We start from the raw sequence: 26360 nt of genomic DNA, 5'->3' as shown, positions 1-26360 counted from the left end.
TTATTAGATAAAATCTGTCAGGCCAAGAGAATTTTTGCTTATCCCAGTTTTTCAATTGTTGTAGAACCGATTTATGTAAGGTGTCATAGTTGTATTGTTTGAGCTTTGTGATACCCCTGGGGATATGTACTCCTAATAGTCTCCAGGAGCTTTCTGTCCAGTTCCCATGTCCTGTTAGGATCAATTGTTGGTGTGTGGAATTGGTAAGGTTTAAAGGAAAAAATTTCTGACTTCTTGTTATTAAAGATAATGCCCGAGATTAGACTGAATGACTTGAGTAACGTTTGAAGTGCTGTAAGAGATTTTACAGGTGAGGATAAATATAAAATTAAGTCATCAGCATAAACAGCCAGTTCGTGACTTGAGCATCCTATATCTATGCCTTTTATGTCTTTATTTTGTCTTATTGCCTCCATTAGGGGTTCAAAGGCCATAAGAAAAAGAAGAGGGGACATGGGGCAGCCTTGTCTCATGCCTTTTTGGATTGGGAGGGATTGCAAAGAGTTGCCGTTTATGTAGAGTCTGGCTGAGGGGCGATTGTAAATTGCCTCAATGGCATTTTTGAAGTTTGGACCAAATCCCATGAGATTTATGACCGCTTTTAGATAGAGGAATTCAACACTGTCGAAAGCCTTCTCAGCGTCTAGTGACAGTACTAGAGCTTCTTTTTTGTTTTGAGTGCAATGCTGTATTACGTTTATAGTCTTTCTGATTGTGTCTGTAATGTTGCGGTGTGGAAGGAAACCGGATTGTTCTATCTGTATATAGTTGTGAAGAATGGATTTAAGTCTGTTGGCCAAGATTTTTGTAAAAAAAAATTGTATCTACGTTCAGGAGTGAAATAGGGCGGTAAGAGACCGGAAGCATATGGTCTTTATTTGGTTTGGGAATGACAATAATATTGGCTTGAGCCCAAGAAGAAGGCATAATCCCTGTATCTAGGATTGAGTTTCAGTGGTTCAACTAAGTCTTGTTTGAAAATTTTGAAAAATTCTGGAGGGTACCCATCATTACCATTTTTTAATTGGCTAACAGCTGTTTCTATTTCCTGTGATGTTATTTCAGACTCCATGAATTGGCGATGTTCTACAGATATTTTATTCACCAATCTGTTGTGTTGTAAGAGTGTATTAATCTTCTGTGTATCAGGAGATTTGGTTGAATATAGATCCGAATAGTATTTTGCAAAACTATTAATGATTTGATCAGTGGAGGTATGGATTTTCCCTGTGTCGTCTTTTAAAGAATGGAGAAATCTAGATCTTTTTTGCTCTTTCCATCTCCAAGCAAGAAAGCGGAGTGACTGTTTAGATCTTATATAGTATTTCTGTTTTGTATAAATTAGGGGGGGGGGGGGGTTTATTGCTTCATTTTCCAGAGAGTCTAATATTTTCCTTTCCGCCAGTAATTTTTGATAAATTGTGTTACCTGTATTCTTATGTGCTAACTCCAGATTCTTTATCGAATTATGTAACAATTTAATTGTTTCTTTAAGCTCTTTTTTCAGGTGTGCCATTATTGGGATACAATGGCCTCTGAGGGTCACTTTAAAAGCTTCCCATCAAGTTGAGTGGGATGTGTGTTCTGGCAGATTTTCTTTAAAATAAAATTGAATGTGATTAGATAATTGTAGTCTGACCTCCTCTTGTCTTAGAATTGAGATCCTAAGTGTCCATCTTCTGTCTGAAGAAGTCTGTTTGGGATTAAAAAGTGTGCATGTTACTGGTGAGTGGTCTGACCATGCTTTGATCTCTATTTCCGCTGTTGAAATATTTTATGCCAGTTGGTGTGATTCTAAAATATAGTCTATACGGGAGTAGGAATTAAATCAGTGTGAGAAATATGTATATTCTCTTGTTATTGGATTTTTAACTCTCCATATGTCACTGAGTGAGTGTGAGTCAAATAAAGATTGCAACTGAGTAAAGGAGTTTCTTTGGTGTGAGATGAAATGTTTTGAACCTGATCTATCCATTTTTTAATCTGCAATATAATTAAGGTCTCCACCTAATAGCACTTCTTCTTCAGTAAAATCTTGAAGCTCTTTGAAAGTGTGTTTTTAAAAAGTGATCTGAGAGGAGTTAGGGGCGTAAATAGAGCCCATCGTTATCAGTTGATATAAGAACATAAGAGAAGCCATGTTGGATCAGACCAATGGCCCATCTAGTCCAACACTCCGTGTCACACAGTGGCAAAAAAAAGTTATACACACACACACACACACACACACACACTGTGGCTAATAGCCACTGATGGACCTCTGCTCCATATTTTTATCTAAACCCCTCTTGAAGGTGACTATGCTTGTGGCCGCCACCACCTCCTGTGGCAGTGAATTCCACATGTTAATCACCCTTTGGGTGTAGAAGTACTTCCTTTTATCTGTTTTAACCTGTCTGCTCAGCAATTTCATCGAATGCCCACGAGTTCTTGTATTGTGAGAAAGGGAGAAAAGTACTTCTTTCTCTACTTTCTCCATCCCATGCATTATCTTGTAAACTTCTATCATATCACCCCACAGTCGACGTTTCTCCAAGCTAAAGAGTCCCAAGCGTTTCAACCTTTCTTCATAGGGAAAGTGTTCCAGCCCTTTAATCATTCTAGTTGCCCTTTTCTGGACTTTCTCCAATGTTATAATATCCTTTTTGAGGTGCGGCGACCAGAACTGCACACAGTACTCCAAATGAGACCGCACCATCAATTTATACAGGGGCATTATGATACTGGCTGATTTGTTTTCAATTCCCTTCCTAATAATTCCCAGCATGGTGTTGGCCTTTTTTATTGCAAACGCACACTGTCTTGACATTTTCAGTGAGTTATCTACCACGACCCCAAGATCTCTTTCTTGGTCAGTCTCTGGCAGTTCACACCCCATCAACTTGTATTTGTAGCTGGGATTCTTGGCCCCAATGTGCATTACTTGGCCACTTCACTGCTCACTCCCAACTCTAAATCATTTATGAACAAGTTAAAGAGCATGGGACCCAGTACTGAGCCCTGCAGCACCCCACTGCTTACTGTCCTCCACTGCAAAGACTGCCCATTTATAATCACTCTCTGCTTCCTATTACTCAGCCAGTTTTTGATCCACAAGAGTACCTGTCCTTTTACTCCAAGACTCTCAAGCTTTCTAAGGAGCCTTTGATGAGGAACTTTATCAAAAGCTTTCTGGAAGTCAAGGTAAACAACATCTATCGGGTCTCCTTTGTCCACATGTTTGTTCACCCCCTCAAAGAAATGTAACAGGTTAGTGAGGCAAGATCTTCCCTTACAGAACCCATGCTGAGTCTTCCTCAATAACCCGTGTTCATCAATGTGCCTACTCATTCTGTCCTTGATAATGCTTTCTACCACCTTTCCCGGTATTGAAGTCAGACCGACTGGCTTGTAATTTCCCGGATCTCCTCTGGAGCCATTTTAAAGATGGGGGTGACATTTGCTACCTTCCAGTCCTCAGGAACAGAGGCAGATTTCAATGAAAGATTACATATTTTTGTCAGAAGATCCACAAGTTCAATTTTGAGTTCTTTCAGAACTCTCGGATGTATGCCATTCAGACCCGGTGTCTTATTAGTTTTTAATTCGTCCATCAGTTGTAGGACCTCCTCTTTTGTCACCTCAATCTGACTCAGGTCTTTCAACACCCCTTCCAAAATTAGTGGTTCTGGGGCGGGCAAAAAGTTCTCATCTTCCACAGTGAAGAAGGAGGCAAAAAATGCATTCAGTTTCTCAACCATTTCCCTATCCTCCTTCAGTAATCCTTTTACCCCATGGTCATCCAAGGGCCCCACTGCCTCCCTGGCTGGTTTCCTACTTCTAATAGATTTGAAGAAATTTTTATTGTTGGTCTTTATGTTTTTTGCAATATGCTCCTAATAGTCCCTTTTTGCCTGCCTGTTCACAGTCTCACTTGGACTGGTTTTCCACTGCTTAAAGGAGTCCTTCTTACCTTTTACAGCTTCCATTACTTTTTTTGTTAACCATGCAGGGCTTTTCTTATGACTGTTTGTGCCTTTCCTAACTTGTGGTATGTATTTTATCTGCGCTTCTAGAATTATAGTTTTAAATAGTCTCCAAGCTTCCCCAAGGGTTTTGACCGTATTTACCTTTCCTTTCAGTTTCCTCCTCACATGCCTCCTCATCTCAGAGAATTTACCCCTTTTAAAGTTAAACGTGGTTGTGGCGGTCTTTTTGGGCAACTCCCTATTTATACAAATGGTGAAATCAATAACATTATGGTCACTGCTCCAAAGCTGTGCAATCACTTTTACATCTCTCACCAATTCTTGGGCATTACTTAGGATCAAATCCAGGATCGCCGCACCCCTGGTAGGTTCTGAGACCATCTGCTCCATAGCATAGTCATTGAGAGCATCAAGAAACTCAATCTCTTTCTCTCGACCAGAACACATATTGACCCAATCAATCTGCGGGTAGTTAAAATCACCTATTACATCACAATTTTTACGTTTAGCCGCTATCTTTAAGCCTTCCATCATATTATAATCGTCTCTCCCATAGTTAAATTTCCTTTTGGGCCGTCTATTTCAACCCAAAGCATTTCTAAAAGGGAATCTAATTCTCTGACCTTAGTCTTACTGGACTGTATATCCTCTCTGACATACAGAGCCACCCCACCTCCAACGCTTCCCTCCCTATCCTTCCAATATAACTTATATCCAGAAATCACCGTGTCCCACTGATTCTCCTCATTCCACCAAGTTTCTGAAATTCCCACAATGTCTACGTTTTCTCCCAACACTAAGCATTCCAATTCACCAATTTTACTTCGAACACTTCTAGCATCTGCATACAAACATCTATAATTTCCCAGGCAAGCTAGACCCGCCACCTTCCTCCTGCCGCCTCGAGACTCTGGCAGACAGTCCATACTGTTTGTCACCATTACAGTGGACAACTCTGATCTGTTACTTGGTAGAAAAATAGCAGCCAACCCTTCATCTCTTTGATATGAGTCCTCCCGAACCAGAGACATTTCATCTCCTGTCGGCTTTCCCCTAAGATTTAGTTTAAAAACTGCTCTGCAACCTTTTTGATTTTAAGCACCAGCAGCCTGGTTCCATCCGGGGACAAGTGGAGACCGTCTCTTTTGTAAAGCTCTCACTTGTTCCAGAAAGCATCCCAGTGCCTAACAAACTTAAACCCTTCCTCCTTACACCATCGTCTCATCCACACATTGAGACTTCTAATTTGTGCCTGTCTCTCCTGCCCTGCATGTTGAACAGGTAGCACTTCTGAGAAGGCTACCGTGGAGGTTCTGGCCTTAAGTCTCCCACCTAGCAGCCTAAATTTTTCCTCCAGGACCTCATGACTGCATTTCCCCACATCGTTTGTGCCAACATGCACCACGACCACAGGCTTCTCCCCAGCACTGTCTATCAGCCTATCTATTACACATGTAATGTCTGCTACCTTTGCTCCAGGCAGGCAAGTCACCATACGGTCAGTACGCAGTTTCGCCACCCAGCTGTCTACTTGCCTAAGGATCAAATCACCAACTACCACCCCCCCCCCTCTCCACCTGCCCAGGGATGGTTCCTTGGCGCAAAAGGATTCCCGCTCACCAACCGAAGAAGAGGTCCCTTCTGAGGGTGCATTCCCCTTATCCTCAGCATGGTGCCCTGTTCCCTCTCAACCCTCACACTCTCTGTCAGCAACGGGGCTGCTACGTTCAGAGAGGGGCTCATCTAATACGCCACCAAGAATCTTCCCCAAATGCCTAACTGACTGTCTCTGCTTCTCCAGGGCAGTCACCTCGGCCTCAAGGGTACAAACTCGTTTCCTGAGGACCAGGAGCTCCTTGCATTGAGCACACACCCAAGACTTCTGTCCTTTGGGCAGATAGTCATACATGTGACACTGGAAAGCCCCCATCCCCTGCTGGGGAGAATAGGAAATCAGAGATCTGGGTTCCTGGTCCTTAGGGCAAAGAGCCACAGGCCAAGTGCCCTTTAGCCCTTTAGCTCTCTGGCAAGGCGCAGCTTAAAATGCAAAGAGGGTGGAGCAGAGGCACTCCTAAGCAATCAGCAGCAATCACTCTCAATCTCTTTCACCTTTAGCCCACTCAACCAAACAGCAGTTCCCCAGCTATCACAACTCAGAATTTTAGGCAGCCCCACAAACCTCAGAATGAAGTCTTTCAAAACTCAAAAATTCTCAGCAACTTCTTCAGCTGTCTCAGCTATCAGAGCTGCTCTGCTCTGTTCTGCTCCTCTCAGACCTCTGTGATCTTCTAGCCAGCCCTTCATGAAAATAAACCTGCCTTGTGGGTCTGACAATTGCACTTTAAGATCAAATCTGGTGTTATTTGCAATTATTATTGCTGTGCCCCTGGCTTTTGAAGTGCCTGTGGCTAGAAATTGGGATCCAAACCATGCGGATTTGAAAAGTGACCGGTCAGTGGATTTGATGTGGGTCTCTTGAAGAAATGTAATGTATGGCTTACGCTTGAGTAAGGGAGATTGAATTCTTTTTTGTTTAATGCAGTTATTAAGGCCACGGACATTGAGTGAAACGATTTGATATCCTGAGGACATTTCCTAGTGATTAGATATTACAATAATACTAAGCAGTGAATAAGCAGTTGTCTAGTAGAAAGAATTTGTGAAACAAAATTTTTAGATCTCAAAGCTGAAGAATAGTCGAAACCGACCAATTATGTGTACTCTTATGACTAATAGTACTATACAGTGAAACTAGCCGAGGTCCCTTCTGAGGGTGCAGTGCATTCCCCTTATCCTCAGCATGGTGCCCTGTTCCCTCTCGACCCTCACACAGTGAAACTAGCCGATCTTTCTGCTGTTGTGTTAGCTACACACCAGCTGTAATCAAAATAAACAACAAATAAAATATTACAAACAAATTCACGAGAACTCCCCCCCCCAAAGAAAAGAAACCAGATAAAAGGAATACTTTAAAATACTTCAAAATACTTTAAAGTTCTTAACTCTACAATCTATAACTTATTTACCCTTACCCCCCCTAAATAACAGTGAATCTTTTTTCTACAGATTCTAAAGTAATACGTTTGTGTTTGGTAACAATTATTGGCGCTTAGGTCCTAACTTACTAAATCTCCCTTGGCCCCTCCCTTATAAAAGGTAATTTTTTTTTGCAATTCTAGAACTGACTATGTAAAAATTAACTTTGGTAACCATTTAACCAATGTTGCAATTAGTAGCTTTATGCCATTCCACCCTTCCACATACCCTTTTGCCAACCAAAAGGCATATAATAACATAACCATAATATTTACTGAATTAGACCTCTGTTGGCCCTCTACTGGTATTCAGACACAGACATGCTCTAAAGTTGACTGGAACTCTTTATCCTGGAATCTTGTTTGACTTCAGTGGAGAAGATGAAAATGACAATTTTCTTTTGTGTGTTTTTGTGGGATGATCTGGGTTAGTGTCCAGTTTTAAAGTTTTGAGTAGTAGTAGTCCCAACTGCTCATCAAATGCCTGAAGAGTCTTGCCTTGGTAACGCACAGAAAGTTTCCCTGTTGGGTTCCATCGATACTTATTTGAGCTTCTTGTAAACGTTTGGTGACTGGCTTCAGTAATTTTCTGATGTTGAGAGCCTCTGCTGGAACATCAGGGAGGACTAGAATATGGGAGCTTTTGTACTCCAAAAAGCCTTTTTCTTTTGCCACCTGCATTAAAGCATTTCTGATACTTAAGTCCTGCAAAGTTATTAAGACATCTCTTGGAAGGGGCTTATTTGCAGCTTTAATTGATCCCAGCCTGTATGCCTTAGTAATAGCTATTGGGAAGGATTCGTCAACATGAAGAACTGAGGAGAGCCATTGGGACATAAAATCAGTAATATTTGAGTCTTGTTCTAATCCTTCCTACAGCCCCCTAAATTTTAAATTATTCTGTCTTACCGTTGATTCCAGTGTGACCATTCTATCTTTCATAGTCATTATGTCTTCCTGAGTTTGTTTGCAGTCATCTTTAAGGATCATGCTGAGGTTCATGGCTGATTCAGCAGTCTGTGCAGTGAGAGTCAGAGCTTCTGATATTTCCTGTAGCTTCTCTGTTGTTGGTCTCATGATTTCCTCCATTTTTTCTGTCAGAGTTTTAACAGAGTAGCTTCCATTTCTTTAAAGGAACTCTGGAAGGAAGAGTGGAGAGATTCTTGTAGGGTGTCCTATAATGTTTTGATTGTAGAGGCTTCCATGGGCATCTCCTCCATTGTTTCTGCGTCGCCTGATTTTGCGGCCGCCATTTTTGCTCCGTTTTGTGTCCCGACTGTATTACAGGCCGACCTTTTTATTCTCATTTTTTAGAGTGGTAAGGGGGTTCTGTTGCCTCAAATACTTGCCCACTGTGACTTTAAAGGCTTTAGCAGTAATCAATAGATAAGGAAGCTGTTTTTCGGTGATTTTACCATCAGTTCTAGCGAGTATTGGGAGGGGGTTGCAGGAGCAGCAGGATTATGCGTCCACCATTACTCGTGGCTATGCTCCGCCCCCCCAATCTTCTTTGATACTACTAAACACCTAAAGCTACATAAGACCGGTGTTGATCTGGATAACTAGAGAAAAGGTACAGATTGCTATCTTTCATTCCGGGACTAATTAAAGTTAAACAAAATAAAATCAGAAGGTGGGAAATTGAAATCTAAAAAGCTTGGAAGAAGAAGGGGAGAAGGGGCGAAATTTGGACTTTGTAAATTTAAAGGACAGTGCTAAAAAGGTGGAAAGGAATTTATTATTTGGTCTACTTGTGGTTTTTGAGAAAAAGCCCCATCGTCATAGAATTGCAGCTCCCACAGTCAACACAGGAAATATGTCAAGTATCGTGAGCTCTCTTTACCAGCGAAAACGGGATTTGGTGGCAAGAAAAGCAGGAAGCATTGGATGGAAAAGGGAAATCAATGAAGCAACCAGCCTACTCTAGGACTATAAGGAAAAAAAATTAAAGGAAAAAAAATTAAAGTGAGGCAGAAAGTCGTGACCGCCATTTTGGAGAAAATAAAAACTTTAAAAATGGACAAGTTAACAAGAACTTTAAGATATTGTGATTTAGAAGTTTTTAAGATGGAGTGGGAAAAGTTTAGAAGATATGTAGAAAAAGAGTGGAAAATAAAAGGACATTTGACAATTTTTGATAATGATTAAGTATTAAAAGGAAGAAGGATATTAATTTTTGTTTTTATTAGTTAAGGGTACCTTTAAATGTTAGTATCTTAAGTAAATAACACTGGCGGGGGTCAAGTAACGGGGAGAGGGGTGGTTAGAAAGTAATATATGGGATAGATAAAAAGAAGTTATTAATGATGCAAGAATAGATATTGTTACCATATGTTACTAAATAAAATTGTTTTTAAACCGAAGACCTTCCTCTGATGTTGCCTTCCAGTTCTGGGATTCAGAGGCTTAATGCCTCTGAATGTGGAGGTTCCCTTCAGTCATCATGTCTAGTAGCCAATCTATCTAATCTCTTTTTAAAGTTGTATATTCCTGTGGCTATCATTACATCCTCTGGCAATGAATTCCACATTTTAATCACTCTCTGTGTAAATTAGTGTTTTCTTTTACATGCCCGATAAGTTTGCTGGTGGCGGGTTTTTTTGCACACAATTGAATAGTGAAGTATTCCTTTTCTAGAATAATAAAGTGGCCATGAACCTCAAGCAGGCAGAATTCAAAGCTACAATGGAAATAGTTAACAGCAGGTAGAGAGTCAAGAACAGGAATGTGAGAAAGGCTCAGACTGAAAGCTAAGAGGAACATAGTGTTTTAGGCACATACAGTTTCTGAGCTATATTGGTAGTATGAGTTGATAGCAAAAAAGGCCAGTTTTCTTTGATGAAGCAGCATGGATTTATTTGGAGGAAGATACATTCCAGATGATTTTGCCATGGAGGTTTATAACAAAGCAGCTTCCACTACACAACTGTGCTATCATAAACACATAAACACTGCTTTTGTTCTCCTGGATGTCTCTCATAAACTAGTTCTGATCTTTGGGCTAGATGCTAGTCACATCAGCAGATGGTGGACAGGAGCGGTCACAAATTTGATTGCTCACTTGCTATTTGCATTGGGCAGCTTAGAAGCTAACTGTTGCAGTAATTGAAACAGACAGGCAAAATAACTCTTCGCTAAATTCAACTGATGGGAGTAGGGTTGCTCACTCTTGGCAGGCACAAATCTGGCAAGAGGCAGGGTGTACTCATATGCCATGGCATAGAGTAGAAGAGCAGAAACCCAGAGGCAACAGAAAACACTATATTCATCTAAGATTGTTTCAGAGGGTAGCTGTGTTAGTCTTCAGTGAAACAGCTAGATTTAGATCCAGTAGCAACCTAGGGACCAACAACATTTTCAAAATAGAAGCTTTCTGGAGTCCAAGCTTTCAAGAACCAGAGTTCCTTTCATCCAATACAGGATGGAACAGTGTCTCTGAGTCCTTATATCCCAGTTAGAAGGTGGGAGGGTTGTTTCAAAGAAGGAATATAATTATAATGTGCATAGTACCTCTGCATCCTGAGTTCCAGAGAATTCAGTTCTGTCCTGTATCTAATGAAAGGAGCTTTGACTCATGAAGGCTTATTCCCTGAAAATCTTGGTAGTTTCTAAAGGTGCTACTTAACTCAAACTTACATTCATATAAGGGGCACAGTCTACCAAATTTATTTCATTGCCAAATGGCAGTGAGATTCAGCATCCCATGCTCTGACGGAAAGACACATCACCCAAAAACACAAAGAAATGCACACAGAAGACTTACAGTTTGGTATTTTACAGCACTTGGCAAAATATTCACCTGTGGCTTAGGTATGAGATGTGACTGGTTATGGACAATTGATATTTCCTGATGGTAAAGCAAGGAGCCAATCTCTGGGCTCAGACTTCTTCCTGAACAGGAGGAGACAGAAGGATGTTTCATCTCTTTTTCCTCTGCACCGCCCCTCCCCCCCCGGCAGAGATTCTCCATTGTGACATGGTTATGTGTGCACAGGATTGGTCTCCCTGTCATTATATCATACCATCTCTCATTAAGGCTCTGGTCATCATTAGGAATTTTTTTTAAAAAGTCTTTCTCACCTCCAGGTTCAAAATGTCAAGAAGTATAAAAGATATAGCTCCATTAATTTCAGCATGCACTTACTGAGGAGCTGGTATGAAGACTTTTCAAGGTTGAAAAATGGACTAACTTTTCTATAAAGGTAAATCACTGTAAGTCCACTGGCTATTACTAAAATAATCTCTTGCTCCTTTATACTATAGGAGTTTAACTACTGGAAAAACATGCCTGAAATATGGAGCAATTTCCATTCCTTCAGATCTTTATATTAAACTTGGCATTCAGATCAGTCTTTATGTAGAGTTGCAGCTAATTCCTGCTGACTGAATAGATGGAACCCCAGTGTTTTACTGATACTGGTAAAAAAAAAAAGAATTTGCCCATTTGGTAAGGGAAGTTGGCCTGTTTTGATCAGCATTCTATTGGTTTAAGCTGTTATATAGCAAACTGTTCAGTGAGGACCCAGGATCAGCAAAGTTATCAAGCTGGTGAGCTGGTGCAAGGCACTGTGGGTCCCAGGTGGCAATGGTGGGCTCTGGCTACCCCTGTCAAATATAAATCTGGCCACAGTAAGGAAAATGGGGAAGGATGAGGAGGGGCACAGAACTGCAACTCCTGTCTTACCTGTTCTAAAGTTACAACACAGGAACTGGGCACACGGTTTTAAGGTGATGCACAAGGGTGCACTTAGTAAACCTGGAAGATAAAAAATAGGGGGGGGGGAGAGAAATTTGAGCTGTGTGTAGGTGCCAAGGAAGCACCCTAAGAGATTCTGACCCAATTCAACAAATCTGGTAGGACATTAAAATCTGGTAATGACAATCTCATTTGAGGGAAGAGTCTATATGACACATTTTGGTGAATGGCTGGCCAACAAAGGCCAACTCACTGATTCAGTGAGTTATGGACTTATAACAGGGGGTCCAAGATCAATGCATCAAGGACCTGGCCTACTCTTTTAGCTCAGTCTGGTCAGAAGATGGAGGAACAGGGACTAGCCCTTTCCAAATAACCACATTGTCCCCTACAAATGACATGAGGCCTTTGGCCTTAATGACATGAGGAGAGCCAGTTTGGTGTAGTGGTTAAGTGTGCGGACTCTTATCTGGGAGAACCGGGTTTGATTCCCCACTCCTCCACTTGCACCTGCTGGCATGGCCTTGGGTCAGCCATAGCTCTGGCAGAGGTTGTCCTTGAAAGGGCAGCTGCTGTGAGAGCCCTCTCCAGCCCCACCCACCTCACAGGGTGTTTGTTGTGGGGGAGGAAGGTAAAGGAGATTGTGAGCCGCTCTGAGACTCTTCGGAGTGGAGGGCGGGATATAAATCCAATATCTTCTTCTTCTTCTTCTTCTTTGAGAGAACTACAATGGTGGCTGCCTGATCAAGGTAGCAGTGGGCCACGATCTTGACAGGCCTTGCCTTGGACAGATATTAATCCTTCAACATGACCAACACAGCTGACTATAAGAAGGAACTGGTTGGCTACTGTGTATGTCAAGATACTGGACAAGATGGACCACTTATCTGATCCAGTAGGCCTCTTCATATGTAAGGTCAAGTAGGCCATATTTCAAAAGCTCCCTATTACTGAAGAAACTATCAACAAAAATTGAGGCCATATGGGAGAACTAAGGAAGAGAATCCTTTCAAAACAGCCTAGGCCTTGAAAGAGCTGGTCCACAAGTGGCTTAAGTCCAAAGATCCATCACACAGAATAATAATGGAGCAGTTTCTGGTTATCATGCCTCCAAAGTGCTATATTTGGCCTCTATGTTCAAACCAGGAACTCTGGATCACTTTGCTCACAGGTAAAACAACTATGGTCAGCATACCAAACAGAAGACACTGAAGCTCTTAAGCCAATAGAGGGAAAAACAAAGAAGGCACTTTCCCAAAGCCCCTTGTGAATGCCAGGGCCAAAGTGAGAGCCCAGCTGAGTCCAGGTCACAGATCCATTCTCTTGGAGCCAGAACTGGCTCCCCCAAAGACAGCCATTAGATCACCATAAGGCAATCCTGGGCAAGACCAGTAAAGAATCTCAAGATTTTCCCAAGTGATCAGATGGAGGGCAAGGGACCTGGTGTTAACCTGAAGATCAGTCAACTTCATGGACAAGCTGGGGCTTTGCTTTACCTAGAAGCAGCCCAGGCACTTCCAACATGGCATCCCATTTACGGAACAGGAAAGAGAGGCCGGGTCACAGTTGCTGAGGGGGAGAAGGCTGCTTGCTGCCTCCCACTACCTCCATTCTCCCACACCCTCATCCCTTGACAGTGCTGATAGGCAGGCCCATGAGGGGTGCCAGGCCAGTTGCCAAGGGGGAGAAGATGCACACAGCCAACTCCTGCCCCAAACCTGCATTCTCCCATTCATTCACACAACACACACACACTTCCTGTGGACAGCACTGACTGACCAGCCAGTTGCTGATGGGAAGAAGGACATGCCCGGCCTCCCCCTGCCCCCACCTGCACTCTTCCATTCATTCACACACAGAAACTCCATCAAGTCACTTCAGATAAATATTTATACACACATATATCTCCCCTGAACAGTGCTGAATGGCAGGCCAGTTACTGAGGTGGAGAAGAATGCATGCGGTTTCCCCCCATCCCCACCTGCACTCTGTCATTCACACACACACACAAACAAACACACTTCCTCTGGACAACGCTGGCCAGTAGTCCAGTTGCTGAGGGGAAGAAGGATGTGCACAGCCTGCCACCTCCATTCCCTAGCTCAGAACAGCAGTTTCCTGGCAGTGTTGGCAAGGAAGGGCACCCCATCCCGCAGCTACAGGAGGAGGGAACTCTCTATGTATTTTCCTCCTGTGTTGAGTGACTTCTTCATGCACTCTTAAGGTACTTTTATGCACAGATCTTAAAATATGTACATACTTTTTTGTCCAGCTACATGAGGAACATATTATAATTAATATACCATGCATATAATACCTTTCATTATTAAACAGAGGAACCCATAAAAAGAGGGGTTTTTTAAAAAAAAAATGATATGAAAAATAATATGTTTGTATTTTCATTTAGAGGTTAAAGAATGAAATCTCATTATTGATTTAAGATTAAGCACTGATATTTTACAAGGCTCCGTGTGTACTTTCATAATATTACATTACTGAGAATCATTTATTATTCTCATAATTTGTACTGATAACCAGTATCTAATATTAAAGAAATGTAATTCAGCGGCTATTGCTGAGAGGTAAATGGATAGTGGTGTTAATGAAGGCTGTTGGAAGATGGTGTGTGTGTGTGGGGGGGGGGAATGCCCTTTTCAGCTTTTCCTGGGAGAAGATTTTTCTGTTTAGACTGTTGCTAAATCGAGGACTTCCATCAACAATATTGCTTGCTGCTTGTTTAGCTAAGTAGCAGCTGCACAGAGTGTAGAACACTATATTAAGTTAACATTACAGTAACTCCATTAAGTCACTTCAGACAAATATTTATACAAGGCAGTACAAATTGTCTGCTGCCAATATCTAGTTATAATGAAAAAGTGTTTTGGCCTACTTGTGCAGTTCAGGCAAAAGGCTGAAAAGATATGATCACCACAAGCTGAAATTCTGCAATGCTACAATGTTTTAAAGTGTGTATCTTTAAAAAAATGCTTTGAGATAACCATTATTTTGGGGAAGGAAAAATGTTCATGTATTCCTGAATCCCAGCTTTGCAGCTATAAAATATAAACATGGTTTCCATCTGCTTCAGCATCAAGGAAATGCTTAATTCAGTGATATTTCTTGATAAGCTTAAATAGCACCCAGTATAAGCTATTTATACATTTGTTTTTTGCCTGTGCACTCAATCAATGTATACAATAAATATTGCCTAAATGTGACAGAAAGTAAGGGAATTCTGTATTAATGCTTCATAATGGGTGTATAGTTAAATAAATTTTACGAAACCAAAGGTGTCTCATTGTTACTAAACCTGCTTTCCTGTAGCAATATTTTCACATGATTAAGTTAGAGATCAGATAACCTTCTTTCGCAGTATATACCCAATAGCAATTTAAAAACCTCAATATCTACTGTATTATTCTAAAGACTCATTCGGTTTTCAAGGGAAAATGAATAAAAAAAATAAAGAGATAAACTAAATATAAAATGTAAAACATGAGAAAATTTATCATTTGCCAACATAAAAGCAAAGAAATATTGAAGAAAGGAACAAAAGCCAGGCAGAGCCATAAAAGAATATGGGGAAAGTAGATAAATCTGCAATGTTCCTTTTTTCCATATGCAGTTTGGCTGGGTTTTTATTGAGGTGCATACACTTTAGTTCAGGAAGTGTGAATTGTACAATCATCTCCATGATGCACTTTGCAACTGCAGGCTACATATCAAATTAATTTATGCCCCTCTGCAAATTTTCAGCTTCAGTTGATACAAAACAAAAAGGAGCATTAAACCCAGCAGTGAAGCAACCCATGAACTACTTGATTTACCTTGCCCCTCACACATGAGAATTAACAGAGATGTTTGAGAGACCAGAATACTGATGGGCTAGGAAACAGCAGAAAGGCATATGAGCAGGAATCTGCAGAGTCAAGGCTGGTGTTCAAGTCAATACAAGTATAAATTATTTTGAATGTAATTGATTAAGAATCTTATCGTGCTTTTATCTGTAGGATATTTTGATGATAGAATACTTTCTTTGAAATAATTCCAGAATTCAGTAGAACATACAATTGCTTATGGCCCCAACCAATTTCATCTTTGTTGGCATGGGAGATGCTACAATGCTAACTTATTCTTACACTTCTGACAAGGTCATAATCCATCCAGATGTGTCTCACTAGTTAATGTAGAAACTTATCCTAATTTTGAGTTAGCTTATTTATTTATTTAGATATTTACAGCAATTTATTTGCCACCCCCCAGTCAAAATAAAGAGGCACAAGAGTTGGGAATAATTAAGGGCCACTTTATTACTTATTTGCATTACTGTGGCAAGGGCATGCAATTCAGGCATGGCAGGTGTCAGCTCCCTGACTACCTCCTTGCCCCAAGCTAGGTGAGCACTCCTGCCCCAGGTGTGAGCCATGTCCTTGGGTTGCCCCTCTCTGGCTAAACTAACTAAAAGGTGCCCTGTTAAGGGCCCCACCTCCTTAGGCCACGAAGCTCACCTAAGGCAGAGTCTCTGCCAGAGCAGTTCCTGAGGTGGTGTCCAAATCATCCTGAGACACAAAACCTTTTCCCTCCAAAAGGGTAGGTGTCCTATGATGCTCACCATATCCACTTTACTTCTTTTCAACAATCTGCCCCCCTCCTAGAGTGACCAAGCTAGATAAGGGCTCCACCAGCTCCAAAACAGCAATCCTCTGCGCATTGTATAGGGTAGGTGAAAAAACATCCCCCTGTCTAGCCAATTACAAGGCAGGTTTAAAAATTCCTATCTGGCTCCAAATTGGTGACCAGCACAGCATACAGAGGATACTGGGTGGGCCAAGCACAAGATACAAAGAGGAGGAGGTCCAGGAAGAACCAATCTATATTTCCTGTTGGCTCCTCTCCCAATGGCTAACTGATACTAAGATGTTTGCATCCAGTGTCACTGCCCCATCCTCCTATGGGTGGCAAAGGTGGTCCCCACCCAGAGGTGCCAGTTGGCCCTGTTGTTGGGGGAGCTGTGAATTCTCTGTTCTCCCTAATTGGGACTCAGAGCAGCTATCAACACTGCTCTGAATCTACATTCTACACTTCCACTGTTTTATTCTTGCAACAACATTGCAGACCTAAGGGCAAGTGGGGGGGGGGAGGAGGCAGGGTGGAAAACATGGATATTACAACCAAGTTGAAGTTAAACAGGCCACAGCTTTAATGATTGCAACTGTTGGGGCATTGGTGAAGAATAGGACATAGATCCAGGCAGTGGCAGCCAGGGCCAGCCCTAGACTGTCTGGCACCCTAGGCAAAGCTAACTTCTGGTGCCCCCCCCCCACACTCATAATGTCACCAAGTCACATGGGAGTGGCCAGTTCAGCACCCCCAAAAGGCCAGCACCCTAGGCAATCATCTAATTTGCCTAGTGGCAGGGCCGGCCCTGGTGGTGGCAAAGCCAGGCCCATGTAGGACTTTCTACAGGAGCCAGGCCCATGTAGGACTTTCTACAGGAGGTAGCTGGGAGGGTACAGTAAATGCGGCCCTCATTGGAGGCACTCACCAGCTAAGGCTTAAACACACAGGTACAGAGCACACCCACTGACAGGGGTGTATTATCCTACTCTACAATTGGGCCAAGAGCACACCCATCCATCAGGGTGAATGGAAGATAAATGGAAACACATGTGAAGCTGGCAGGGCCACCCCTCAAATCTTAAAAAATGCATGTTATAAAAGACAGAAAGGCATCCCAGGCATCTCCGGAGTTTTAATGAGAACTTCCCACGGCAGCTTGGTACACACCCCAGGCAGACACCCCAAACAGACACCACAATGAAGGGAAGCATGCCCACAATGCTCGTAGGCCCCCTCAGGACCAAACACATAGATTCTCTGGTCACAGCCCACCCTTAGGTGAAATTCAACATTAATGAACTCATTGTACAGATAATAGATCATCTGTTGTGATTTTCAATTGTACAAATGCAATGAAAAGGGGTAGTCAAACAGGGGCTTGCTTTTACAGGCAGATGTTTATTGAGTTAGATGTTTGCTGAGGTGGGTGTCATTCCATGAGGGAGTTTTTGTGCTATGAGGTAGATATTGATTAATGAGGGTGTTTTGTTATGAGGTAGATGTTGTTATAAGGCTGGCTGGGAAAAGGAAGGCAGTAGTGGCATGGCTGGGAAAAGAAGGGGGAAGCATTTAAATATCATCCCCTCCCTTCTCCACCCAGGCTTAGGAGTCATGCCATAGACTCATAGGGTACAATGGAGAGATCACGCCACCACTGCAGCATGACTTGAGAAAGAAATCCCTTCTCTGGAGTCATGCCCCAGCCACAATATGATCTCTCCATTGTAATCTATGGCTTTAACTTTTTAAACCCTTTTTCTCTTTGCTTTCCCAGCTGGCCAACCTTAGCTGACCAACTGTGGAAATGAAGTAGTGGCACTGAAAGATGCCTTCTTGATCTGTCTTCATTTCCCCATCTGGCCTGCCATGGCGTGGAAGTGGAGGGGACTGCAACTCACCATTTTGATGGCTGGAAATGCATCCAGCCTAACACCAGGGCTGTGGGATAGCTTTGATATTAAGCTGGATGCCATTCCAGCCATCAAAATAGTCAATTTCAGTCCCCTCCCTGATGTCTTTCCCTCTCCCTGGGTGCCCTGCCATGGCAGAGTGCCTGAGGAAGGGAAAGGGAGGCTGTCAACATGCTTCCCCAATCTGCCTTGCCTTTCCCGGGTGCCCTGTTACAGCAGAGTGCCTGGGGAAGGGAAGGGGATGTGTGACCGTCCACTGGTCAGTTTCACTTCCATTCACATCTCAACTGTTAGGTTTAAATGGTCTAAACCTAACTGCTGATCAGCGGGGAGTGAAACTCTCCATTATATTCAGTTTCCCAAATGCCACCCCCCTCCCAATACCAGTACAATACCAATACTGGCATTTCTGCATATTCTGAGATACTGAACATTTTTGGGTCCCAAGTACCCAAATCCAAATTTTGCCAATTTTTTTTCTCACTCACCTCTAATTTAGACTCTGTCAAGGGGCTAAACTCCTAGTGGAATCATTGAAGGCAGAATGATCACAGCTGGGACACCAGGCTAACATGTATCCACCTCCTTCAGGAATTAATGGATGCATCAGCTAAAGAGAACAGACAGCTGCCATTCACCCTGATGGATGGGTGTGCTCTTGGCCCAATTGTAGAGTAGGATAATACACCCCTGTCAGTGGGTGTGCTCTGTACCTGTGTGTTTAAGCCTTAGCTGGTGAGTGCCTCCAATGAGGGCCGCATTTACTGTACCCTCCCAGCTACCTCCTGTAGAAAGTCCTACATGGGCCTGGCTCCTGTAGAAAGTCCTACATGGGCCTGGCTTTGCCACCACCAGGGCCGGCCCTGCCACTAGGCAAATTAGATGATTGCCTAGGGTGCTGGCCTTTTGGAGGCAAAAGAATCTTTGAATGGCTGCTACTAGGCAACAGCAGTAGTGGAAAGTAGCACTGATGGAGGATCTATCATAGACAACAGCAGTGACATGCCACCTACCCCTGAATAGTAGTAGTAGTAGTAGTAGTAGTAGTAGTAGTAGTAGTAGTAGTAGTAGTAATAATAATAATAATAATAATAATAATAATAATAATAATAATAATAATGAATTTTATTTCTATCCCGCCCTCCCCGCCGAGGTAGGCTCAGGGCAGCTTACAATATGTCATGATATAATATCATGAAGTGGCAATACAAGTAAAATCAGTTCACAATAAATACAAATACGAATATAAATATACATTAATATTAAAAGGCTAAAAACATTTTTTTTTTTGAGAATTTTACATTTTATTGAGATAGAAAAGAACAATACATAGACAAGAGAAAGAAAAAGAACAAATATACACCAACAAGCAACACATACAAATAGTACATAGCCTAATGAAAAGCTAGGCCATAGACAAAATACAAGCATCCATTCCCCCTTACCCAACCAAGCACACTGGGGGGGAGGAGAGGTTTCGATAAAATAAGAACAAGTTTTCTAATTATAATTTCACAATTATTTCAGCTGTACTTTACATAAGGTAGTTTAAAACTAAACATTAACCTTTTCCTTAGATAGTATTTATGGCATGTTTTAATATAGTTACTCCGTGTCAAATCCTTTACTTTTAGCCCATTTGTACACAGGATCCCATTCCTCCTGACACTTCTGCACATTTCCATTTCTTAATCTTGTGGACATTAGGTCGGCCTCAGCGGTTTCTAATAGTTTATTTATAAACTCTTCTCTGTTCGGGGTTTTCTCACCTTTCCAATACTTGGCATATAGTATTCTGGCAATTGTAATTATATACATTAGCAATTTCAACTTTGTTACCGGCACTTTCTGCCTGCAAATGTTCAAGAGATATAGTTCCGGCACATGGGTAATTTGTGTTTCTAAAATTTTTTGAGTCCAGATGTTAATTTGCACCCAATACTTTCTAGCTGATTTGCATTGCCACCATATGTGGAATAAAGAGCCTAAAAGGCTAAAAACAATATGGTGCTACACAGAAGTACTGCACAGAAGAAGGTAATGGTAAACCATTTCTGATTATCTCATACCTTGAAAGCCCTATGATGAGACAAAATTAAAGGAAGATACAGTGCTGGAAGACAGGACTCCCAGGTTGGATGGTAGAAGACAAGGACTGGATTAAAGCTGAAAGGACACTCAGTGTTTGATGCGAAGAGATAAAAAAAGAAAGTCTAAAGCTGTTCAACATACTTGATATAAACATGGAATGCTAGAAGTATGAAAGTAAGCTCAAAATCATAAAATGAGAAATGCACTTCTGGGAGTGAGTGAACAAAAGTAGACTAGATTAGGATATTTTCAGCCAGAAAATTATAAAATGTTTTATGTTGGATACAGAAGAAATGGAGTTGCACTAAAAGTGAGGTGAAATGCAGCACAGGCAACCAGGGGCTATAGCGCAAAGTATGACTGAGTAATATCAATAGATTTCTTGGAAAGCTATCAAGACAAGCACCAAACCAGACTTACCAGGAGCTATGTTTTGTGGCCCGGGCCTGGAATAAAACTGAAGTAGAAGTCTTCTGGCTGCCAGCAGCCATACTGGGAGGGTGGGGCCTGGTGGCGATTCCTGTTCTTGGCAGCTAGTCACAGGGGCAGCTCAGGGTGCAGTCATGATCTGAACACCATGTCAGGCTGTCCCCATGGTTATTTAAATAGCCACTGCCATGTGCTTCATCCTGTTGGGGTTTTTCCAGCTGTCTGTGAAGCATTGGTGCTGAGTGCAACCTTTGAAAATCTCCATATGGAAGATCAAGTACAACAATTTCAGAAGGCATTGGGGCTGGAAGCTATGGCGTGCTATAAGAATGTGGCCTTCAGAAACAATGCTTTGCAAGTGGATAGTCTTAAAATAAGACTTTAAAGAAACAAGGCTAAAATTGTGCACAGCAGGGCTTTTTTTGTAGAAAGAACCCAGCAGGAACTCATTTGCCTATAAGGTCATACTCCTGACATCACCACTGTTTTGCACAGGGCTTTTTTGTAGGGGGAAAAAACCAGCAGGAACTCATTTGCATTTTAGACCACACCCCCTGACAGCACCATTGTTTCACACAGGGCTTTTTGTAGAAAAAGTCCAGCAGGAACTCATTTGAATATTAGGTCACACCCTCTGACACCAAGCCAGCTGAAACTGCGCTCCTGTGCATTCCTGCTCAGAAAAAGCCCTGGTGCGCAGTATATTTAGATAATACAATATAAAATAATTTATACTTAAGAAAAAAAGTGACTAGAATGAGAAAGGTGGATAAAATATTGTTTAGAATTGCCTACATGCTTAGCCATCTTACAGCCTTTAAAGTGAGAGGGTGGAGCTGAAAACAATTAACAACAAACAAAAGGGTTTGTTAGCAAAATTGCTGTGGATCTCCTCTTAGATGGGGGAATTAGCAGAGGAGACCATGGCAGAGCATAGGAGAGATCTTTTACCAATTTATGTAGGTATAGTTTTCAGAATAAAACTCCAACAGTAAAATAGTTTTAAAATAAAATGTTTACTTAGAAAATATATAAAAATAGAATCACACATAAACAATCAAATACATACAAACAAGAACTAGGAAAACAGTTATGAGAAATAGGGATATTTAGGAATATTGCCGGGGAGGGGGGTGCATTTGATACTCCCTGGTCCATGGATCCTTGAAGCAGAAGGCATGAAGGTGGAGAGTAGCCCAAACAGAGTTTGGGGGTGCAAGTCTGTGGTAGGGTAAGACAAGATACACTGAACTTGCCAAATGCTGGTCTTATATTACCAAATTTGTGCCCTCAGGTAATGAGGTCATGTGCTGTGTGACCAGTAGGTCAGGTGACCTGTGACACTGCAGTGATGCCAGTACAGATGACTCTTATGCCACTAAAAGGGGCAGACAGGGGGATGCTGCCAGAGGCTTGATAGGATTCATGGGACTTGATGGGGTTACTTATTGAAAAAGCTATCTTAAACAAAGAAAAGAAGTTGGTCAATTTAGAGCCAAATTGCTTATCTCATTGTAATACCAGTGCAAACACAATGGGGATAATCTCCGTGATGGGATTAAGACCTTAGCTACAGTCACTTCCTTGGACTTTTCTTTGTGTCCATTGATCTTCTCAAAAGCTGACAGGAACAAACCTTTGTTATGTGCGGGAGTTGTGGCTAGCTCTTTTGTCCAACTGCTGGCTACTTGGTTTGCATCTGCATTGACCCACCCTGAGTATGTGCTGCTGCTGTTGTAACTTCATGGCTGTACAAGAACAAGATGGATTCAGGATTTCTCCATCATGGCTTCTGGTTAAGGGCTGCTCTTAGATGCTGTCTTCCTTGGACAGAAGTGCAGTTTTGTTCTGCATGTCTTGGCCACTTCTTGGAGAAGCCTGATCTGGAATCCTTCTATGCCGGAGGAATGCACAGTTACAGCAATGGCAGGAACAGGCAGGGAGGCGTCTTAGCTAGGCTGGAGTGCTTGCTGCTTGGCCCCACACAGAGTAAAAATGTCCATATTGAGTTAGTTCTTATACCCAATATTTTTCTGCTTATCACTGAATGTTCATAGAAGCAGTTTGCCTGTGTTCACACAATATAAATTCATAACAATAAGAGTCCTGTATCTCTGACACTAGGCCAGAGTTAACTCAGTCCATAAATGGTGACAAAAAAGGGGATCCAGGGAGTCTGGAACCAGGGCCAGAGTGAACACAGTCCATTTAAAGATGGAGGAAGGGGGCTCATGCTTACAGGTTATGCAAGAAAGCACCACGACCGATTCCCCACTAGCCTTGTTGTGGTCTCATGCTCCTCTTCTCCGCGGTACTTCCATCTTCTTTCACACAATCTGCCATGGGGCTGCGACTGGCCCCACCTCTTTCCCGCAGTAAGCAGAAACCAGTTTTCAGAGGATCTTGCTTGCTGTGGGAAAGAGGTGGGATGAGTCACAGTCCCACAGCAGCTTGCGCAGAAGCACCGTGGAGAAGAGGAGCATTTTGTGGCCCAGGCTAGTAGGGAATCAGTCCATGTTTCCTTCCAAGTGTTCTAGGCTTTTACTTCTGTAGAAAAAAACTCAGTGAATTTGTGCCAGCACATAGTTGGGTGCAGGCAAATTCTAGCCTGTATCACATTAAATTTCAGAGAAATGGCCCACAAGGCTTAGTATACCGTATTGATGATAGAAGGAATATAGCTGTCTGTGTTTAAACTATCTATGAGATCTGATACTGGTAGATTGATAAGAACACCCTGCAAAGTTATCCATGGCTTTGATAGTTCATTGGTATTGACTGTTCTAATCTTGAGTATGTCTGACAGACTGAAGTATTTAAAAGGATCTTGTATTCCTTCATTCATTTCAAGGAATACATATATGTTTCTTGCTCACGTTCTTAGAGCTAAGGCTGTGCTATAGGGTTGCCAAGTCTAACTCAGAAAATATCTGAGGACTTAGGAGGTAGAGCCAGGAGACTTTCCCATTCCCAAAATAAATACATAAAAATACAGCAGTGCAGTTTCCCTGAATACAGCCTTCATTTTCTCAGGCAGCCCATTTTCTCAGGCAGCCCATGTCCCTGTACATTCCCTCTCTCTCTCTCTCACACACACACACACAAACACACACACAGAAGGAGAGAGCAGCCAAAATAAACAGTCTGTGATTCCACACTTGTCTGGTCTCACTGGGGCAATTTACTCATGAGTTGCAGAAGTTCCATCAGACTAACGCAGGGAAAGCAAAGGTTCTAGTTCCTCCTTTACTATGCAAATGTCTTGTAAAAGGATTGTGAAACAAACATAGGGTCTCCGGACTGCTACAGAGTCGCAGCTAACAAGGAGCAGCCATCTTGCTCTATTTTGTTTCTCGTTCTATAGCTTTATGCTTCTTTTAAAGAACATACAACTTACTTGGGACTTTAACTGGAAATGCCAGTAACAGAACTTGGAAATTTAGGTAAATGGAAGATACTTTCATAGACTTAAAACCCATCAGTCATCCTAGGCTCTATTTTTTTTTTTACCACTGTTTTACAATCCCATCCTTAGCAATGTTACACTTCTAAGTTAATTGGACTTGAGTGAATTTAGAAGGGTGTAACTCTGATTTGAGTGGCACTGTAAATTATAGTATTAAAGTCTGAATAATAGTTTAGATTGACATTTCCAGCCTGTGGGTCATGAAGTCTCTGGAAGTGAGTCACAAACCAGCCTTCCCCTATGGCTGCTCCTGCTCCGCCTGCTCCTACCTTTGTTTTTAAGACAGGTAGCTGTTGCTTTATTCCTGCCCTGGCTCTGAAAGGGAGGTGGACTTCAGGGCCAGAGGAGGAGGAAAAGGCTGAAGAAAGATGGGGAGTAGGGCTGCATTAAGAGCAGAAGAGTAGGGGGGGGGGGGCACTTCAAGCAACCTTGCTCTCTTCTCCCAGCCTCCTGCACAGCAATCATTAACAGTGACCAATGGCTGGCTGACTGGCAAAGCAGTTTTTAAACTGAATCTTGGGGAAAGCCAACAGGAGATGAAATGTCTCTGGTTCGAGATGACTAATCTCTAAGAGATGAAGGGTTAACTGTTACTTTTCTACATGACAATGAATTAGAGTTGTCCACTGAGATGGTGACAAACAGTCAGGGCAGGCTCCCCCACTAGGCAAACGAGGCAGTTGCCTAGGGCGCCGGCAGGGCGGAGATGGCAAATTCGGCCTTCCCCTAGGCAAATGTCTAGTTTGACACTCCCCCCATGCCTCCTCCTCCCTCCCTTCCCCACCCCATGTCAGTTTCAATACCAGAACCAGCTCTAGCACCCATTCCGGCTATCTAAAGCCCCCCCCCCCCGCCAATCACTTGCTCAATGGGTAAAAACACACCGTGGGGCTGCACTCAGTTTGTCAGAACCAGCGTTCTGAAAGAACGTTCTCTCTGTTGCTGACTCCTCCCCTCTCAACTTCCTTGATGGGAGAGGAGTCAGCGGCAGTGGGGTGGCCTTTTCAGGATGCTTGTCCTTACAGACTGTGAGTGCAGCCCTGTGGCGTGGTTTTACCCATTGGTCAATCAATCAGCAAGGGGGGGGGCTTTAGATAGCTGGAATGAGTGCTAGAGCCGGTTCCGGCATTGAAACTGACATGGAGTGGGAAAGGAAGGGAGGGAGGGGGGAGGCATGGGGGGGAGGTGCGGGGGTGCTATGGGGGGCACCAGGCAGCCAGTCTGCCTAGGGTGCCAAGGGGCATTGGGTCTCCCCTGCAAGCAGTATGGAATGTCTAGCAAAATCTCAAGGCAGCAGGAGGAAAGTTGTGGACTTGACATGCCTGGGAAAATATAGATGCTTATATGAAAATGCTAGAAGTGTCTGAGGTAAAATCAGGCAGTTGGAATGTTTAATGTTGGGGAAAACTATAGACATTGTGGGTATTTCAGAAACTTGGTGGAATGATGAAAATCAGTGGGACGCAGTGATTTCTGAATATAAATTATATCAAAAGGATAGGGAGGGAAGGGTTGGAGGTGGGGTGGCTCCATATGTCAGAGAGGGTATACAGTTCAGTAAGATTGAGAAGGTAAGAGAATTAGATTTCTTTCTAGAAATGCTTTGGATTGAAATAGTGGGCCCAAAAGGAAGCTTAACTCTGGGAGTTTGTTTTGCCCACCAGATCAAAAGACAGAGGATGATTATAAAATGATGAAAGAATTAAACATAGTGGCTAGACATAAAAACTGCACCATAAAAGGTGATTTTAACTACCTGCACATTGATTGGGTCAATATGCATTCAGGTTGGGAGAAAGACATTGAGTTTCTAGATACTCTCAATGACTGTGCCATGGAGAAGATGATTACAGAAACTACCAGTGGAGAGGCGATCCTGGACTTGGTCCTAAGTAATGCCCAAGACCTGGTGAGAGATGTAAATGCGATTGCACCGTTTGGGAGCAGTGACCATAATGTTGTTGATTCAACCATTTGTATAAATAGGGAGTTGCCCCAAAAGACCAACACAACCACCATTAGCTTTAAAACGGATAACTTCTCTGAGATGAGTAGGCATGTGAAGAGGAAACTGAAAGGAAAGATAAAAAGGTCAAAACCCTTGGGGAAGCTTGGAGACTATTCAAAACTACAATCCTAGAACCT

This window comes from Heteronotia binoei, chromosome 2 (genome assembly GCF_032191835.1).
Source record: "Heteronotia binoei isolate CCM8104 ecotype False Entrance Well chromosome 2, APGP_CSIRO_Hbin_v1, whole genome shotgun sequence".
Lineage (NCBI taxonomy): Eukaryota > Metazoa > Chordata > Lepidosauria > Squamata > Gekkonidae > Heteronotia > Heteronotia binoei.
The sequence above is the reverse complement of the archived record's forward strand: the minus strand, read 5'-3'. Positions refer to the sequence as shown.